Source organism: Panthera pardus, unplaced genomic scaffold, assembly GCF_024362965.1.
Source record: "Panthera pardus isolate Hobbes unplaced genomic scaffold, ASM2436296v1 HiC_scaffold_11, whole genome shotgun sequence".
Taxonomy (NCBI): domain Eukaryota; kingdom Metazoa; phylum Chordata; class Mammalia; order Carnivora; family Felidae; genus Panthera; species Panthera pardus.
Window position 1 is genome coordinate 61272511 of NW_026526666.1, and position 20620 is coordinate 61293130.

General features: G+C 47.3%; 2 long non-coding RNA genes across 3 annotated transcripts in view; both read left to right on the forward strand.

The window, feature by feature from the left end:
* Nucleotides 1-20620, forward strand: part of LOC109266802 (uncharacterized) — an 80646-nt gene that overhangs the window by 39763 nt on the left and 20263 nt on the right. The window lies entirely within an intron of this gene.
* LOC109266803 (uncharacterized) lies at nucleotides 13038-19199 on the forward strand. 2 transcript variants are annotated; one of them, XR_008419464.1, is made up of 3 exons: nucleotides 13038-13130; nucleotides 13757-14420; nucleotides 18198-19199. It is a non-coding gene; the product is annotated as an uncharacterized LOC109266803 (long non-coding RNA). The 2 variants fall into 2 exon arrangements; XR_008419463.1 differs by lacking the exon at nucleotides 13038-13130 and adding an exon at nucleotides 13236-13392.

Sequence of the window (20620 nt, forward strand, 5' to 3'; positions counted from 1 at the left end):
GATTCTGGTTGAGTGAAAGAATGAACAAGTAAAGGGATGAACCTTGTCCCCAGATTCATTTTACCACAGTTGACCTAGAAAGTCCCATCCTCTACATTAGGAGGTTCAGGGAGATGTGGCGACATGTGTGAAGTACCACGGGTAGCCAGATGAAAGCCAGCCAGAACAAAACGAAACAAAGCAGCCACCACCCCCACCACTGCCCAGGGTCCCCTGTCCTCTAACACTTCGCAGCGATCAGCCACCCAGATCTCCTGTCTGGAACTCACGTTATTCTCTAACGATCAGCTCCAAAACTAGCAGAGATTGCGGGCTGCCTGCCTCATACCCGTTCTCTTTGTCTTGCTTACTAATTTAAATGAATTGGGAGTTGCAAAATGCCCAGTTTAAAACAGACATTTCCCAGCCTCCTTAGCAGCAAGGTGTGGTCCTGTGATGAAGTTCTGGCCAATGAGATATAAGGAGTTTGGGGATGGGGTGTGTGGGAAATCTCTTTAAAAAAGGAGAGGGGAAGGGGGCGCCTGGCTGGCTCAGTTGGTAGAGCATGTGATTCTTGATCTCGGGGGGTGTGGGTTTGAGACCCTCATTGGGTATAGAGCCTACTTGAAAAAAAAAGGAGAGGATAAGAAAGATAAAGGTCTTTTTTGTTGTTGGTTTTGCTTTTCCCTTTTCCTTTCCGAATGTTGACATAATGATAATGATAGTTGTGGAAGTGATTTTGGACCATGAAATAATCTTGAGGATGGAGGGGCAGAGAGATGGAAGGAACTTGGCTTCTTCAGGACAGTGGAGCCCTGGGTTGCTTGCTTCTGGACTTCTTATATGGGGAAAAAACACACCTCTTTGTTTAAGTCACTCTTATCAGTTGCTGTTTATTTATTGAAAGATGCAGGAAGGAAAGTCAGGGGTCATCAGCTCTGAGCCTGGTGGGCGAGGCTGTTTTTAGAAATAGAATCTAGAAAGCTGTCAGAGGTGCACCTGGCTGAACGGGTGTCCTGCGGCCAGAGGAGAGTTCAGTGATGGTGTAGAGTCTGGCTTCACTCACCAGCACCACCTCCCATCTAGTCCATCTACTAGGAACAGGGTAGGGCGTGGAGACTGGGCAGGGGCAGGGTGTCTCAGTTCCTCCCATGGGGCTCTGTGACCTTGGGCTGATCTCATCATGGGTTCGAGTGGACTTCAGAGATCCAGAGACTGTGTCAGACGCTGAAGGTTACCTGCCCCGAAGTCATTTCTGCTTTGGTTCTTGTTATCAGAGCACTGATTTTGTTGCTCATCATGGTAATTCCCTTTTCTTTTTCCTGATTGTTTAGTTAAGAGGCATGTGATCACCCTCCTGCCCCTGCCTCCCGCCCGCACCATGAAAAACAAAGGGGTACATCTGGGAAATTTTCCTCATTCTTTTCTTAAGGGAGGCCCAAGGCGAACACTCAGCTCTTCTTGCCTTTGGGCATTGCTGAGTGGGGGTGTGAAGTTTGGAGCTGCAGGAGCTGTCTTGACACCATTAAAGAATGACCTAGAAACTGGTTGTGGCCCTGATCCCTTTGAGGCCCTGTAATACCAAGCCCAGGACCCCTATATCTGGGCTTCTTGCTGTGAGATAACAAATCGAGTTACTGATTATCACTTTTTTTTTTCCTCTTAGGCATGAGCATCTCAACTTAAAAAGAATCTGATCTCTTTTTTTGATAAGAGTGGAGAATGAGGCTCAGGGAGGGAAAGCAACTTGCCCAAGGTCACACTGTAGGTGCAACAGTGACAACTTGGAATCCTATCTTCCTCTCTAATGAAAAAAAGTCTTTCTTTTTCCTGCATAGAGCACGTGGGGTCCCCTCAAGAATCGAGCGAGATTCCACACGTTTGGGATACACGGAGAGCATTTTACTGGTTCTTTTCTTTCTCTCTTGATAGGTGAGCCACAGATGTGGCACCAAGTCCAATTCTACCACGATGAACATCCTCCCACATGACAACAAAAAGAATAATCGTTCTTCACGTTTATAGAGCACTTGATCATTTATATAGCGTGTCAGCATTTGCCAAGGTTTTTCAAATCCATAATTTCGTTAGATTTTCACAACACTGCGGGGTGGGCCAGACAGGGATTATTATTCCCATTTTACAGATGAGGACCTTGAGCGTCAGAGAGGCTGATTCACCTCAGGGAAATCCGGGCCTTGAAACTGAAGTGTGAGTGGAATAAGTACAAGCCTAGAGCAGGGAGTTCCAATGTCAGTGTTCTTTGCTGTTCACAATGCCCTGTGTCCTTCTGTGGTCTGGGTTAAGATCCACGAGGACTCGGGGCGCCTGGGTGGCTCAGTCGGTTGAGTGTCCGACTTCGGCTCAGGTCACGATCTCGTGGTCCGTGAGTTCGAGCCCCGCGTCGGGCTCTGTGCTCATGGCTCAGAGCCTGGAGCCTGTTTCCGATTCTGTGTCTCCCTCTCTCTCTGCCCCTCCCCCGTTCATGCTCTGTCTCTCTCTGTCTCAAAAAAAAATTTAAAAAAACGTTAAAAAAAAATTAAAAAAAAAAAGATCCACGAGGACTCTGTGGGGTAGGCCAAGTGAGTATTCATCCCCACTTTACAGAGGAACAAGTAGAGGCTTGGAGAGGTAGATGGAGGTCCCCGAACCAGGTCATTGTGGCAATAAGCTGTCATCCTTCCCTGACTCCACAGCATTTTCTAGAATCATTCCTGATATGAATATCTGACCTGGTGGCGAGAAGGGCAGATATGGCCGTCTAAGTAGCAAGTCACAGGGGCCAAGAGAAGCTAAGTGGCCTGGCTGAGATGACTGTGCCTATAGCCAAAGTACAGATCTGGGCTTCCTGGCTCCCTGTTCATAGTTCTTCATCCTCCTCCTCCACCTCCACAGTGACAGGTGTTACTGGCTTATGTCACCTCTCTAAGGGATCATATTTCCCCTTGTCTGTCCTGGGAACATGCTCATCCCTCCACTGCTGTAACCTGTTCGCTGGAATGGTGTCTGTCTCGATAAATATTTCTTAAGTGAATAAATGAATCTCTACATTCCAAGCAAATATTTATTGATGGTCAGATGCCTGGTGGGCCTTGGGGGGAGGACAGCGGCCAGGCTCAGCAGTAACAAAGTACATGTGAGAGTCTACCTTTGAGTTCTCATTGTCCCCACTGCTCTGTGACCTTGGGGGCCCAAAGTGATATCCTAGGCATGGTTTAGACCTGAGCCGCTCTGGGCAGCTCTAGCGTTAGCTCTACGGGTGTTGATAATAGGCATTGCTGTCAATGAAGCCTAAAGACCTATTCATTCACTTTACTTACTCCTGCCTTCATTCATTCCATCCATTCATTCACTCACAATAAACAGATCTGCTCTTGGCTCCTGGGGTTACCAAGACAGAGAGTTGCTGCCCATGAGTTGCTTCCTGTCTCGTTGGACCACAGATAATGAGCAGATATTAAAAGAGATGAATGACAACTATAGGGATATGCACAGGGTGCTGTCGGAGTGTAGGGGAGGGCCATCTAATCCAGTCGGGGGTCTAGGAATGCTTCATATGCACCCACAGCCACCGTTCACTAAGAGCTCTCCCTCTGCCTAGGTCTGTGCCAAGCGTTTCACGTTTACTACATCTCGTAACAACTGTGTGAAGGAGCTGTTACCATTCCCATTTTACAGATGAGCCAACTGAGGCTCAGACCTGGGAGGTGACTTTCCCGAAGTCACACAGCGCATTTGTGCTAGGGCTTCAACTGGAAAGCCCGGGCTCCTGACAGCTGTCCTGCATGCCTGCTGTGCAGATGGCCTCTGTGTCAGAGAGGTGACACCTGGCTTGTATTCTGAAGGAGAAGTGTGAGTCCCCTAGGCAAATTGGCTGTGGCGAGGTTGGTGGCTGGAGGGGTCTCACGTGAGGGTGTGGTTTGGGGAATGGCCAAAGGCGGTTCAGACCAAAGGGAAGCGCACCGGCAAAGACAGAAGCAGCAGTGAATGGAAGGCGGGTCCTCCCCACCCATGTTTATGGAGAGATTATACAGGGATCTTCCTGCTCCATGGGGCCAGGGGTGACTTTTCTCATAACCCTGATAGCCCTGCAGTGATTGCGTCCTTTGGGTGACAGGTTGAGTTCAACATCACACAGGAAAGTGCTGCTGGAGAGACCATAGCCAGGCTTTTTGAATTTGGAAAGATTTTGGCCAGGAGGACTAAGAAAACATGTGGAACTTGCACCCAGGGGGAGGAGTGAGATCGCGGTCTGCCTGGCAGCTGCGGGGGTATGACAGTTATCTGGGTGAGCTGCTCTTGGGAAGAGGGGTTCTGTTTCTTTCTCTCCCCTTCCATCTTTCTTCCCGTTTTCCACACGTTCTCACTGAGCACCCGCTGTATGTCTAGCGTGGCACCATGGTGGATGCATGGATGAGTCGATCCTGGTCGCTGCCCCTGGAGTGCCTACAGTCTAGAGGGGAGATGGGGCGTACCGGTAGATAGGCTGGTTCGTGACCCCAGAGGGGGCACCAGCTACAAAGTGTTCTTAGTTTGATCTGTGTTTCTAGGAACCCATGGGTGGCCAGATAAGTGAGGGCAAAGATAAATACTATGGGGCCCTAATTTCTGGGCAGCCACCCTGCCCCCCTTAAAAGGAGAGAAACTGGAAAGACGGAGGGTAAAGATGGAGGCACGTGCAAGGTGCCGCAGAGCACGGACGAGGAAGGAGGAAGAGGGCAGGAAGCCACAGATGTGAGACGACATTCGAGCCAGGCCTTCATCCCAGCCAGGGGAAGTCCCATTCATGCTTCATGCCCATGCTCTCTGAGGACATGAGTTTTCAGTAATTTCTCAGAACCCTGCACGAGTCTGTGAAATCCATGCAGTGAACTGTTGAGGGAGCTGAGGCCCAGAGAAGTGAAGTAACCCACCAGAGGTCACACAGCTGGCATGTGGCAGGGCTGGGAGCAGACCCAGGTCTTTTGGCTCATGTTCTTTTTAAGACACCCTGCTGCCTCTACAAATAACACAAGGGAGAGAGTGACAAGTGCTGTGTGCCCATGCGCCGTCTACTTTTAGCCCCTTCGTTGGACCGAGGCCCAGAAAGTGTCCCATTGTGTCACATCTGTTCAAGGCTGCGGGTGATCTGTGGGCTCAGGCTTAATCCAGTAGGAGGATTTAGTAACACAGGTTGCCCGGCCTCTCAGTGGGAGAGCTGGTTAATCCTGCAAAACCCCCTGTCCCCGCTCCATCCTTCAGTCACGCCACCGATCAGGCTGGGGCTCAGAGGAGCCCCCCGTTTTGGAGTCTTTGAAATGTGAATGGCAGTGGTCACCCCAACGCTCTCCCTGAAGATGAGCCGGGGTTCGGGGCATAAGCGGGGCATGGGGCGGAGCAGCCTTATCCGAGGCAGTGAGGCATGCAAAGCGGGTGGGGGCACTTTGAAGCCGGTGCAAGAAAAGGGAAGGAAAGTTTTAACACTGACTGGCTTAGCACCCTGTGCTGACTGTTTTACATACATCTGGGAGGAGGCGTTTGCTACCAGAAGGACCTGAAGTCTTTGCAGCAAGCTTGGAAGGCCAGTCCCGATGGCCGTTTTTCTGCCGGAATGCAGCAAAAAAAAAAAAAGCAGCGTCTGTCAAACCACAAGGGTGGAGGCAGCCCCGTCCAACCCCACCTAGAGTCCTCTGACTCCTGTTTTGCAGAGGAGAGGAAAGTGGCCCCGAGAGGTCAGGCAGGAGGACAGGGCTAGTTGCTGGGGAAGCAGAGAAAAAAAACTTGAGGCCTTGGACTCCAGGATGGCATGTGGGAAAAGGGGCCACTAACCCTGAGGAGGAGGGTGGAGCTGGGGGTCCCCGCCTGTACACAGGAATGCTCGCTGAATGCGTGAAATCCAGATGGGGTGGGTGGGGAGCAGAGAGGCTCCTGTGCCTGGCGCTGGGCTCTGAAAGCCCCGCTGTCACACAGAGATGCCTGCGGCCCCCACTCCTTCCAGAGGAGCCAGTCAGATCCTAGCTCTGAAGGGCAGAGGCCATTCCTCTGAGAGAATGACCTCTTTCTCTCATGAAGCTGCCTCTTTCAGAGCTGTGGCTACCCCAGCCCCAGCCACTGAATGCAACTGCACCAAGAAATACATGGTTCTCACGGCCGGAGAGACGCTCCCGCGCAGTTTAACTTGGCGTAATTATAAGGTTCCTCGGGACGTTTTATTATGTGCATTGTTGTTGCAGCAAAAATTGTCTTGACCTACAAAGTTTTTTTTTTTTTTTTATCATTGGTAATTTTTTTTCAGGTTCTGTATCATCCCTTCGAGCTAGTTCTCCCCCCACATTCACACGCTTCAGTGATAGGCACTTCCCGGGGTTGCTCCTTCCCTTTCTCTAGTTGATGCTTCAAAGAGGGAGGGAAGCCTAAATTACATGGTAGGGTTCTAGAGGCTGCGAAGCCGGGGAAGGCCAGGTCAGCAGGCAGCGGGGGAGGGGGTGCCTCCTTGCGCTGCAGGCTATGTCTGGCCAAGGACCCCGGCACACCTACTGTACCCCCCAGGTCCCCAGGAGCACTGCTTTGGGAGTCTGCTCATTCAGGAATCAGATCCTGAACCTGCAGCTTGCTAGCTGCGTGACACTAGCCAGGTTCCTTCTCGTTGCCTCTTCCTTCAGTCCAGTTTGTTTTCCAAACTGAGGTATGAACGAATATTCTTAGAAAGAGCGTGTCACTGCTGGGGGGTGCAAAGTCATCCACTCAATAAATATGAAATTTCCTAGTGAGGCATTAGTTTTATCATAGTGTTGGTGGTGTGCGTGTGTGTGTGTGTGTGTGTGTGTGTGTGTTCCAGCAACAATAATGTCAGTAATATAATATTTATATTAAACTCATAAGCATCTGACTCTTGATTTTGACTTAGGTCAGGATATCACCGTTAGTGAGTTCGAGGCCCCTCAGCGGGCTCTGCACTGACAGCGGGGGGCCTGCTTGGGATTCTCTGTCTCCTCTCTGCCACTCCCCTGCTCTCTCTCCTTCTCTCAAAAATACAGAAACATTAAAAAAAGTCAAACAAACAAACAAACACCTCAGCTTTGGGGCGCCTGGGTGGCTCGTTTCCTTGAGCATCTGACTCTTGACTTGAGCTCAGGTCCTGGGATGGAGACTCACGTTGGGCTCGATGCTGAGCGTGCACTCTGTTTAAGATTCCATCTCCGTCTCTCTGCCCCTCTCCCACCCCCACTACCGCGCGCGCGCCCTCTCTGAAACTAAAAACACCACAAACTGAGCTGGGTAGTGGAGGAGATGGTCAACAGGCTCAAATTTTAAGGCTGAATAGGGAACTTCGAAGACATGTGGTATTTGTCTTGGCCTGCTACCCATTCTCCTTTAGTTCTTACCTGTCCTCTTTTTCGCCTGTTTAGAGGTACTTCAGAGAAAAGCGTGTCAGGCAGCCACTCTCTCTGTGACATGGGTGTAACGCCCCTTGCCTCAGAGCACTGGTGTCAGGATTACAGAAGAGAACACGTTTAAAATCCTTTGGGGTGTGGCAGTGCGTTTCCAGATATAACATCCAAGGTGTGGCCTGGGAAAGGGAAAGCAGGTAACTTGGACTTTATTCTTCTAGGAGCGCCTGGGTGGCTCAGTCGGATGGGCGGCCGACTTCGGCTCAGGTCATGATCTCATGTTCTGGGAGTTCAGGCCCCACATCGGGCTCTGGGCTGACGGCTCAGAGCCTGGAGCCTGCTTCGGGTTCTGTGTCTCCCTCTCTCTCTCTCTGCCCCTCCCTGGCTCATACTCTGTCTCTCTTGCTCTTATAAATCAACATAAAAAATTTTTTTTTAAATTTCCAAAAAAATGGAAAACGTCTTCTCTGTGAAAGACACCATTAAGATAGGCAAAAGATGAGCCACAGAATGAGAGGAAATATTTGCAACACACATGTCTGATAAAGGACTTCTATTCAAAATATACGAGAACACTTAAAACTCAACAATATGAAAATGGGCAGCAGATCTAAACAGACACCTCATCAGAGAAGGTAACCCATGGAAAGATGATCAACATCATTTGTCATTAGGAAATTTCGAGTTAAAACGATAATGAGATATCACTGCACACCTATAAGAATGGCCCAGATTTAAAACATCGACTGCACCAAATACTGGTGAGGACAGTATAGCAACAGAAGCTCTCCTTTATTGCTGATAGGAATGCAAAATGGCTCGACCACTTTAGAAGACAGTCTTGCGGTTTCTTACTCTCTGATCCAGCAGCTGCCCTTCTAGGTATTTTTCTAACTAATGTGGAAACTCAACATGCAAACAAAAGCCTGCACACTAGTATTCATAATTGCCCCAAACTGGATCCTCCCCACCCCGCCCCCCGCACACACCCAAGGTGTTCCTCACTGGATGGATAAACTGTGGTATGTACATGCAATGAGATATTATTCCACAGTAAGAGAACAAAATATAAAAGAGCTATTAAGCCTTGAAAAGATACGGATGACTCTTAAATGCATACTGCTGAGTGAAGGAAGGGTACTCAGGTTGCATGCTCTATGGTTCCAATTGTATATGCTATTCTAGAAAAGGTGAAACTAAAGTAGGGCTAAAAACATCTGTAGAGGGGGTACCTGGGTAGCTCAGTTGGTTAAGTATCTGACTCTTGATATCAGCTCAGGTCTTGATCTTGGGGTTGTGAATTTGAGCCCCACGTTAAAAAAAAATCTGTAGTTGTCAGGCACTAGGGTGGGGGTAAGTAGGTGAAGCTTAGTGGGTTTTTTTAGAGTATGATACCGTAACTGTGGATAAATGACATTATGCACTTATCAAAACACATCGAACTTGATAGCACAGAGCGAACCTTAACATATACACAGTAAAGGAACATCACTGACACGTCAAGGGATCTGGGATGGGATGAGAATGTGGCAGAACAGTTTAATTGTATTACACGTGTATGACACAACTTTAGTGAAAGGGGCGAAGGAAGAAGTCACTGAACTAAGTAACTTTGGAAATGAGTGGAGTTTGTAAAACTAAAGGCAGAAGGAACTGTGTATAAACACTGCACTTCCGTTAAAAACTTGGTTCCCAGGGAATATGGGTCAACAGTTCTGATATTGCTATAGAAATACAGTTGGCCCTTGAACAACACGGGTTTGAAATTTGTGAGTACACTTACATGTAGATATTTTACCATACGGTACTGTAAATGTGTTTTCTCATATTTATGGTTTTTCTTAATAGCATTTCCTTTTCTCTAGCTTACCTAATTGGAAGAATAGAGCATATAATACATGTAACATACAAAATGTATGTTAGTCGACTTTTTGTGTTACCAGTAAGGTATCTAGTCCACAGTAGGCTATTAGTAGTTAAGTTTTTGGAGAATCAGAGGTTATATGGGCATTTTGGACTGCATGGAGATTGGTGTCCCTAACCCATATTGTTCAAGGGTCATCCGTATACTGGAATTGAACAATTAAATAAATGGATGGTAGGAGCCAGCTTTCTTCTTCCTGGAGTGAGAGTACATAGTTGAGCAAGAGGAGGAAGCTGGAATGAGCCATGTGGTAATAATGGATTAGAGTTGAGGACATTAGTGTCCACAGTGTTCAGCTTAATACAGATACCGATGGCTACGCTTATAAGTATTTATAGATATGTATAAATAAATGGGTTACAGTTAGCATACACACAAAAATTTCCTCACTGGGTCAACTGAGAGAGCCTAAAAGCAAGGGCACTGCAGTCATAGTGAGCACATCTAGTGCCCAGATCTTGGTTGCTAACACCGTTCTACAATAAAAGGAATCAGTTTTCCTTAGAGACATGGCCGAATCTAAGACCGGGGCAGGAAATTTATAAGATGAGTTTAGGGCATCTCATAGTACCGGGATATGAGGAAGTGTTCAAAAGTCAAACAAAAGGAAGCAAACCAGTGACGGAATATGGTGAAGGGATGCACGAATCAAGTGAAAGAGCTCACAATGATCAAAGCTGGAGTAATTTGAACAACAGAATAAATAAGTTAAGATTTTGACTGTAACAGGAGCCCCTACTGGTATAGCCAAATTATTGAATAAATAAGTCAACAGAGGAGAATATACAAATTTCCCATATAGGAGAATTCCAAATACTTGATATAGATACTGTGCCATCAAGGAGGTGAAGCACATCTCCCTGCTCAAGTGTGGACTGCATGGAGTGGTTTCCTTCTAAAGAGTGTGGATGGAAAGGGAGAAAACAAGAGTAACTTTACAGTGGAGAAATCTGGCAAACACTACCTCAGCCAGGTCTTCAAGGTCAGCATCAACAATGATAAGTTATATTGGTATAGGGTGATATGATATGATCAAAATGACACTTGCTTTCTGCAGTCTTCCTTCTCAAAACCCAGTCTCTCAAATTATAAGAAAAACATCAGACAATGGCTAATTGAGGAACTGTCTGTAAAATACCTGACTGGTTCTCCTCAAAACTGTCAAGGTCATCCAAAACAAGGAGATTCCTCTGAAACTGTCACAGCCAAGACAGGCCTAGGAGGCAAGACAACTAAATATAATATGCTATCCTTGATAGGATCCTGAAACCTAAAAAGACATTAGGTAAAATATAAAGATGTATGTGTAAATACAGATATATCAGTTAATATGATACATCAACCTTGGCTCATTAATTGTAACAAATGTACCACATTCACATGCAATGTTAATATATGGGGGATCCGAGTGTGAGATATATGGCAATTCTGTACTATCTTGGTAATTTTCCTGTAAATCTAAAACTATCCTAAAATAGGAAGTTTATTAAAAAAAACGGAATAATACCATCAAACATTATTTAGTAAGTGGTTGCTATTAAATGGGAATAAATGATAATGAGACTGAGAAATTTTTATTCATTCAAATGGCCTACAGGGAGAGCACTTAGAGGAATGCCTGACAAGGCCATTTCCCATAGGAGCTAAAATTTCAAGGGCATGGATACTGGCTGAGGCCAAGGTTTCAGAGAAGGGGTACCATTATTCTTTATGAGACAAGGAAGGGTTTTTTGTTTTTTCCCTTCTGAAGGGGAGGAGGAAGCAGAATAAACAATAATGGGCATTTATTGAGTACTGAATCGTGCCAAATGCTTTATCTATTCTAAGTGCTTTATCTCACTGAATCTTGATGAGGTAGGTACCACTGTTTCCCTAGAAAGAAGGAAAGAGAGAAAAAACTGAGGCCCGGAGACCTTGACCTGCCCAATAACATACAGTTAAGAAGGGATAGGGAGTATGAAGTAGGATTTGAACCCAGGAAGCTTGGCTCCAGAGCTGTCTCCGTGAGGCTACTTGCCAAGAAATATGTCGGTGCCCTGTGACCACTCAAATTCCACTGCAGTGTTTCTAAATTCCTGGAATGTGTGGTGTGAGCTTATTTTCTGTACAAACAAGAAAAGGGTTGAATTTTCTATCTTTGATGACTTTGGACTATCAAAGGCCAGTGAGAGTTGAGGTCAAGTTTACTTAGATCTCTGAGTCTCAGGACAAGGGGGTGGGGTGGGGGCTTAGTACTTAGCTGACACTGGATAACACTATTATTACTACTGTTCATTGCCTTCCTGCCCCACTACCTACCCACCCCTCACTCAGTACCCTAGAGGCCCCTTCAAGTTGGGCTACTTCCTTAGGGGAAACAGGATGTCTCTTCTACAGGCTTGGGCCAGGTCTCTGGGGGTTTGGGGTGGGAAGAGGCTGTCTAATTGGTTAACACGGAGCTAGGCACCAGAGAGGAAGTAATGTTTCCGGGACTTGAGGAAACTGCCATTTCCTCCTCCAGCAGGAAGCGCCCTTGGCTATTCTCAGCACCCTGTGGCCATGTGGGGCAATGGAAATCACAGCCTGGCAGTGTCTCAGATTTGCCTCCTGCAGTTTAACAATCTCCCAGTCAAAATAAACTGGCTCCTTCAGTCTCCAGGGCACGGTTAAGGTAATAATTGAGAGAGAGAAGCCAGAGACCTGGCTGTTGCACAAAGGCATGGAAAGACTTTTATATCAGACTGGTATTGGCTGCTTGTGCCTCATTAAAGTGGTTTAATTGAAGCATTGTGAAGACAAACAAACCAAGAGATTCAGTTACGGTTTCTCGAATAGCTAGACTCCGCCTCAGGAGAATCTGTACTGATGGGGGTAAGGGAGATCGTTGCTCCCTTAAGCGTGTATGTGGGTAAGTTTTAAACAGGAAAGCAGCACGATTCTGGAGAAAGGGAACTGGAAAATGGATCATAGAGAGTTGGGTTCAAATTTGAACTTCACCAGACATGCTGTTTTGTGACAGTCACAACATGGCTGACCTGTGGTTTCTTCAGGTGGCAAAACCTGCCCTGTTTACCTCACGGCGTTACTCTAAAATCAACCTTGATTTCCTTCCGTGCCTTATCTCCTCATGTCCGCCAGTTCTGAAGCCTTGGAGACTCCCTCCCTCCTCCCCTCCCTCCTTTCTTCCTATCATTCCTCCTGTAAAAGTTCACTGAGTACCTACTTAATGTTTGGAAGTGATCTTGCCTTTGGGGAATTCCACAGGGAATGATAGAGAATTTACGTTCATTTGAGAAAGCGGATAACAAACAAGTAAATACAAACACATGAGATGATTTTGTAGCGTGATCAGAGCTATGGAAGAAAATACACATATGTGTCAACAGAAAGCAGTTCTGTGGGGAGGGGTCGCTCTACACGAGGGGGTGGCGGCCTCTCTGAGGAGGTCATATTTGAATGATTGCCTAACTGGGACGCCTGGGTGGCTCCGTCAGTGGAGCATCTGACTCTTGATTTCGGCTCAGGTCATAATCCTGGGGTTGTGGGACTGAGCCCCGAGTTGGCTGAGTGTGGGGCATGCTTAAGATTCTCTCTCTCCCTCTGCCCCTCTCCCCAGCTCTCTCTCATAATTAAAAATAAATAAATAAAATGAATGACGCTTAAAAAAAAAAAAATGAATGATGCCTAACTGATGAGACAAAGTCAGCTGTTTCAGGGGGTGGGTCCCTGGGAGGGGGCAGGGCAGCTGATCACTGATAATTTGTGTGTATTAGGGGATTCTCGATACCAGAGATGTGGTGATGAGGCAGAGAGTTTCGGTCTGTGCTTTTATGGAGTTTATGTTTGAGAAGAAGGGACAGAGAAAAATAAACACACAGGTAAGTAAAATCAGTTATTGATCAACAGTCTGCAGAGAATTAGGACAAAGGTTGTTCGGAGAGTAGAGTAACTGGGTGACCAGGCAGAGGAAGCAGCCGTGCAGAGGGCTCAGGGCAGGAAGGGCCTGCTGGTCAGATAAACAAAAGGAATAAAATGTTCCTCTGACCCATGCCTGAATGTTCTTTATGCCCCACTGCCCGGATCATGATGGCTAGGAGTCCCCTCCCCACTTGCTCGTGGGAGTTCCAGCCTGTTCCAGAGGTTCTCCTTGGGCAAGGGGGGTGGGGGGTGAGGGGGAAGGTCCACAGCTTAGGCGTTGCTGGGATGCTGCCTCCTCCGGGAGTGTCTGGCCATCAGAGGCACAGCTTGACATCCTCACATTCAGAAGGGCCAAGCCCTCCCTGATGGTGGTGTCCCCAAGGACACTCATGGGGGAGCTGAATGTCTAATAAAACTGATGTCCAGCAAAATGCAGCTGACTTGCAGAGAGGTCTGTCCAGCATGCGATGCAGTGGGATGCCAGTGGGACCACCTGCCTTCGGGAAGCAGATAATGTAGTAGAGAGACACCTGGCTTCATAGGCTCCAAAAACAAATTTTTTTTTTTTTTTTTTTTTTTTTTTTAGAGTGCCTGCTACGTGCTAGACTGATGTGAGGGGCTGGCAGTACCAGGGTAGATGAAAGTCCAGTCCTTGCCCTCACCTCTCATTGATCTTGGAGGTCAGTGGGCCTTTAATACCAAGGTAGGGCATCTGGATGCAATTCAAAGTGCCCTGGGAGGCATTCGAACCTCTCGGGAGACTTTCTGTGGCAGGTTACAGGGAACCTAATGCACGCCGGCTTGAATAATAAAGAGGGTTTATTGGCACACCATAACTAGAAGGCTGAAAGGTAGAGAGTCCTCAGATGTGGTGCAGCCGAGGCTCCAACTCTGTCTCTGTGATCCCCTTGGCTCCGTGCTCCTCTCGTGAAGCTCAGTGCCTCCCTCCCAAGGTGGCTTCCCGCAGGCACGGAGGCTGTGCTTTTTCATTCATGTTCTGGAGTAAGAAAGAGACAGTGACAGAGACAGAGATAGAGACAGGGACGGAGACAGAGAGCCCCAGAATGAAAACAGAACATCATTGCTGAACTTCTGACTAATGGCCTCTCCTAACACCTTGCTCAATCTCTGCAGCGACGAGAATGCAGTGCCTGGCTTACCAATTCCTACAGCAGGGCTCATGGGACTCCCCAGATTAGTTAACTAGGCTCACCAAACCACGGGATTGCTGGCAGGATGGATGCTGGGAAGTAGCAACAACCCCTGTTACGGTGGGAAGATTTCAAGCAGATTTCAGGAAGGTTGACATAACTGGTTTGCATTTTTAAAGATCTCCCTGCATTGGAGGAGGGAAAAAGAGGAAGCTGGGAGAACCATTTGGAGCTACTCCAAAGAGAGATGATGGTGGCTGAGCCCGGGAGGAGGGAGGCAGGTGAGATAGGGCAGAAAGGACATAATTGAACCTGGTCACTTAGCAGTTGAGTGGCAGTGACACGGCTCTTAACTTCTCTACATCATTTTCCAAATCCATAGTATGGTTGTATCAATTCTTAGCTCTCAGGATTATAAAAATACATTAAGTGTATCTACCACAATGAAGGTCCCCAATAATTGGCATTATTAGTATTAACATCCAAACTCCTTATGTGACATGCAAGTCCCTTTGTGTTCTGGACTCGAATAACTCTGGGTGGAAGAGAAGGGGAGTGTCTCCCATGTTCAGCCGATACATGTGCTTTTCCCATCCTGTGGTGGAACCTTCCAAAATGGGAAAAAGTTGTCCTATAGCCAGTCATGAAACTTCTTCTTTTGGTCCCAGGGGATTTTTGTCCCTGGTCCCATCATTCAGCATCCATATCTTGACCAGCACAGAGAGCAGTTTGTCATGTCTTCAGTCTGCAAATATTGACAAAAGAATGAGAGTTGGCCCAATGCACTTTAATGAGTAAGAAACAAACAAGCTTGCTCAAATTTCCAGGAATTTTCTCCCGAACCGAGTTGCAATGTGGTTTTTGCCACTCCCCAAAACCAATGTCCTAAGCTCAGGAAAGCCCCCTGTTATTGCTGTCACTCCAGAATGTTTTCACCAAAATCAGTGGGTTGAGTGATTTCCTTGAGAATAATAACTTTGCACAATACAGACAGAGCCTCAGTCTGCCATGGAGATATGCATTCCTGGCAGAAAGTGAGTCCACACCTAGTAGAGAGGCTGTAGAATGTTGTTTGTTGCAGGAGGGTGGGGAGGAGTTGGGGGGGATCAAGGGGATGGGGGGTAGCACTACCTGTCTTTAGGTTTCAGTGGGGATGGGGGGAACCCGTGAGTTTAGGAATTAGAGTGCCCTGGGTTTTAATCTCATTTCTGCCATTCATTAGCTATGAGATTGTTCATTCATTCAAAACAGGCCAGATAATGGGGACAGTACAAGACCTACTCTTAAGAAATGACTGTCTAACAATTGCTACAGAGAACTGGATTACAATAGAGTAGGGCAATGGGGAAAACATGGAAGTGGCTTTATGGGAGCACAAAAAGGGGCACCAGATCCAGCCTTGCCATAGGGTAGGAGGCAGGAAGAGCATCCCGAAAGAAGGATAGAAGCATAGAGCGTTGGGAAGGAGAACGTTAGCCTGGAGGAAAGGGCCGGCAGCAGGGACTGTGCTCCAGGCAGAAGGAAGCACACCCAAATTCTGGAGGCAAAAGTGAATTGGAGTGTGATGGGGCAGTGTGGGGCAGATCAGGTTGGGAGGTAAGCAGGGTCAGGTGGTGAATGTGCTGAGAGCCACTGTTGTTTCAACCCCGCGGACAAGGGGAGCTGTGGAGGGGCTGACGCCGGGGAAAGGCAGGGGCACATAAGTACCTGAAAGCCTTGTTGGTAGCTTGAAGGGGCTCAGAGGGGAACAAGATAGGAAGCAGGGACAGGAGCGCTGAGGCTGTCCTGTAGTCCAGGGGAGAGACGGCAGCCTGGATTAGGTCGTGGCGTTGGAGAGAGAAAGTAATACAGGGAATTGAGGGATATATATATATATATATATATATATATATATATATAAAATTTATTTATTTATTTACTTAGTAATGTTTATTTATTTTTGAGAGAGACAGAGAGAGAGCACGAGAGGCAGAGAGAGAAGGAAACACAGAACCCAAAGCAGGCTCTAGGCTCTGAGCTGTCAGCACAGAGCCTGATGCGGGGCTCAAACACGCAGACTTCGAATTCACGGACTGTGAGATCGTGACCTGAGCTGAAGTCGGACGCTTAACTGACTGAGCCACCCAGGCGCCCCTATATATATGTGTGTGTGTGTGTGTGTGTGTGTGTGTGTGTGTGTGTGTGTATGTGTGTATATATGTATATATATATATGTGTGTGTGTGTATATATATGTGTGTGTATATATATGTGTGTGTATATATGTGTGTGTGTATATATATATGTGTGTGTGTATATATATGTATATATACATATATATATATTTTAATGTTTGTTTATTTTTAAAGGAGAGAAGGACAGAGTGTGTGGGGGGGGGGGGTGGGCAGAGAGAGAGGGAGACACAGAATCCGAAGCAGGCTCCAGGCTCTGAGCTGTCAGCACAGAGCCTGATGCCGGGCTCGAACTCGTGGACCTCGAACTCACGGACCGCGAGATCATGACCTGAGCCGTAGTCGGATGCTTAATCGACGGAGCCACCCAGCTGCCCCGAGGGATATTTGAGTAGTGGTTATTTGATCTCAGAGACAGAATGTGCCAGACACTCTAATTGCTTCATTCTATTTCTTACAACGTCCCCGTGAGGTAGATATGGTTCCAGGTCAAGCAACTTGTCCACCACTAGTGAGTGCAGAGGCAGAATTCAAACCCAGGTCTGTGGGCCCCCAAACCCCAAACACTACTAGATTATGTGGCTTTCCTAAGTCAAATATGACCATTTCTTGCTTACCCTGTTTAAATTAAGGCCCATAGAAGTTACACCAATTCGGAAGGATTTAAGTGGAATGATACAGCACAGACTGAAGAAGGTTGATGCCTTGGTATCTTTGGGAGTACTCACACTGACCATCGACATCCACCTCCCATCTGTCAAACCCCTCCCTGCACCGTCCTCCCTGGGAGTTTAACTAGGTCAACTGCCACCTTCCGGAGGAAGCGTCCTGGGTGCACCCGCTTCCCCAACAGAATCCATAGCATCGTTGCTTTCCTATCCTTGCCTGTTCACAAGTCCGTTTTGCCCACTGGCCTGGAAGCTCCTGGAGGGCACAGGCGGTGTTGTCATCCCTGAGATCTTCCCAGTGCCTAGCCAAGGACCGTGGACTTGTTACATATGGGATGAAGGAGTGACTGCAGGAAGATCATGGTCACACCACGATAGAACAACAACCTGTTTGTTTTGGTGGAATGCGTGAGTGGAGGCTCTGTTGGCGTCCATTCTGCCAACTGCTTTGCCCTTCCTTGTGCCGAGTGCTGTTCCTTCTCTTGTCCTGAGAAATCTTGCTGTCTGTCTGCGGCCCCACCTCCCCTGGGAGCCAGCACCGCAGGGTCCCCTTGGTACGTGCTCAGCACTGTTCTTCCTTAGCTGCTGTTCGCTCGGTTCTTTTGCACAAATTACATGTTTCTTCCAGCTTTAATCAACACAACCTTGAATCCTCATCAGACTCTCTGCCCTCTCTCCAACCAGTGCTTAAAGGACACTCTTCCCCTCAGCAGAGATGGTATAATTTTCATAAACATGGGTCATTTCCCCCTTGCATCAATGTCAGATACGAAACCACCACTTAACAAGACATACCAGAAACGCAGAATGTCTGAACAAAGGCTGGGGACAATAGTATTTTCTTTTCTTTTTTTCCTTTCTCTAGTTCTGTTAAATCGCTCTCCCAAAATAATCCTAATGCTTTATTTACTTCAGCTCTGGGTTTATTTTGAGATGAACTTTCCTGAAGCGGAGTCTTAGGATGTGATTCTTATCCTGGTCACATCCTGGGGAGTTGTTTTGTGACTTGTTTGAATGGGCTCTGGCTTTTCCAGGGAGCCCCCTGGCACCGAGGAAGAGGCCAGAGGATGTCAACTCCCGTGTGCAGTACAAAGACAGAGATGGCAAACCGTCAGCTTTGGGTGGAAGTGCTCCCCAGAGGAAAGCCTCGTCTCCTGGGCTCATGCACGACAGACACCGGCAGAAGCGAACTCAGCTCAGACTTTATCAGTTATCCGTTCCGGAGACTGAGGTGTCTCATAGTTTCCAACATCTGAGTGATTTGTGAACGTTAGGAATTCAGACGCTGGATGATTAAAACGGCCAGTGCTGGGAATTTTCTCATTTCAGGAAATTTTGGTCGTGAGGCATGCTGGAACCTCCCCAGCAGGCAGACCCGAAGGGCAGGAAGTCCAGACCGGGGGTGGGGATGAGACTGTGAGAATGGACCAGAAGGCGGCGTGAGCCTTCACTATCATGTCAGACAGATCTGTGTGGGAATCCTGCTTCCCTGGGCCTCAGTTTCTTCACTGGCAAAATGGGGATGATAATATCTACCTCACAGGAGTGTCGTGACAATTAAATCCGATAACGTCATGCCTGGCACACAGTCAGGGCCCGGGGCATGTGAATTCCCCTCCGTTTCTATAGGTGGATGACAAGCGGTGGTGAGTGGTGCATCCGAGCGGGAAGCTGGAGGTCAAGGGACTGGGGCTGACTCTTGGAGGTTGGGGGGGAAGGGGCTGGCCAAGCCATGCAGGCTGTTGCAGTCATGAGGCTCAGGGCAGGGTTTCAGTCCAAACTTTGATCTGCAGGAGGAAGCTCCTACAGCCGCAGGTTGATCCTGGGTCTGTTGTATAAAGCAGTGGTTCTCCAAGTGTAGTCTGAGGGCCCCGGAGGAACCTGACACACAGTTACTTTGCTACAGTAACAATCACTCTGGGACTCACCCCCGCGCGTGCACAGTAAACAAAGAAAAAAACCAAAAGCCAGTTTTCAGAGTGTTGCTTGGTGAAGCAGTGAAAGTGACCACATTTATTAAATGTCAACCCTTGAGTACTTGGCTTTAAAAAATTCTTTTTTAAAACGTTTATTTATTTTGAGAGAGAGAGACAGAGTGTGAGCAGGGCAGGGGCAGAGAGAGAAGGAGACACAGAATCCAAAGAAGGCTCCAGGCTTTGAGCTGTCAGCACAGAGCTCGACACGGGGCTCGAACTCACGAGCTGTGAGATCATGACCTGAGCTGACGTTGGACCCTGAACTGACCGAGCCACCCAGGTGCCCCGAGTACTTATCTTTTTAATGCTTTGTGTGATGAAATGGGAAGTATTCATAAGCTATTTCTGCTACCCACCACAGTACCCTGGCACCATCAAGGAAGCATGCCGGCACAGTTGTTTGAGCTAGGAACTGAGCTAGCCACTTTTTTTTAAAGAATGACTGATACACACACTGTGGCTATCAGACTTGGGTAGTTGGCAGATTTTGGGGGGCTGTCACTTCACAGAAAACAAGACCATATTCGAGAGTACAAATTAAGAATGAGAATTTTGGAAGATTTATATCCTCCACCGTGAACTGTCAAATTCCGTCCATCCTTTAAGAAACCACCCACCGCCTGTCGAGTGTTGGTATAGTATCAAAGAAGAATATCCACAGTTCCCTGAATAAGCTGCTAAAATAGGTCTCCCTTAGTCAACTCCACCATCTGTGTGTGAGGCCACATTTCTTCTTATCTTTCAGCTGTTGAACTGATTAAACAAAGAGGCCATTAGGCTAAGGTCATTCTTTTTTTGTTTGTTTTTTTTGAGTTTTTAAAAATTTACATTCAAATTAGCATAGAGTGCAGCAGTGATTTCAGGAGTGCCCCTTCCCCATTTAGCCCATCCCCCCTCCCACACCCCCTCCAGCAACCCTCGGTTTGTTCTCCATGTTTAAGAGTCTCTGATGTTTTGTCCCCCTCCCTGTTTTTATATTATTTTTGTTTCCCTCCCCTTATGTTCATCTGTTCTGTGTCTTAAAGTCCTCGTATGAGTGAAGTCATATGATCTATGTCTTTCTCTGACCGACTAATTTCACTTAGCATAATACCCTCCAGTTCCATCCACGTAGCTGCAAATGGCGAGATTTCATTCTTTTTGATTGCCGAGTAATACTCCAGTGTGTGTGTGTGTGTGTGTGTGTGTGTGTGTGTGTGTATACATACCACATCTTCTTTATCCATTCATCCATCAGTGGACATTTGGGCTCTTTCCACACTTTGGCTATTGTTGATAGTGCTGCTATAAACATGGGGGTGCATGTGTCCCTTTGAAACAGCACACCTGTATCCCTTTGATGAACACCTAGTAGTGCAATTGCTGGGTGGGAGGGTAGTTCTATTTTTAGTTTTTTGAGGAACCTCCATACTGTTTTCCAGGGTGGCTGCACGAGCTTGCATTCCCACCAACAGTGCAAAAGAGATCCTCTTTCTCGCATCCTCG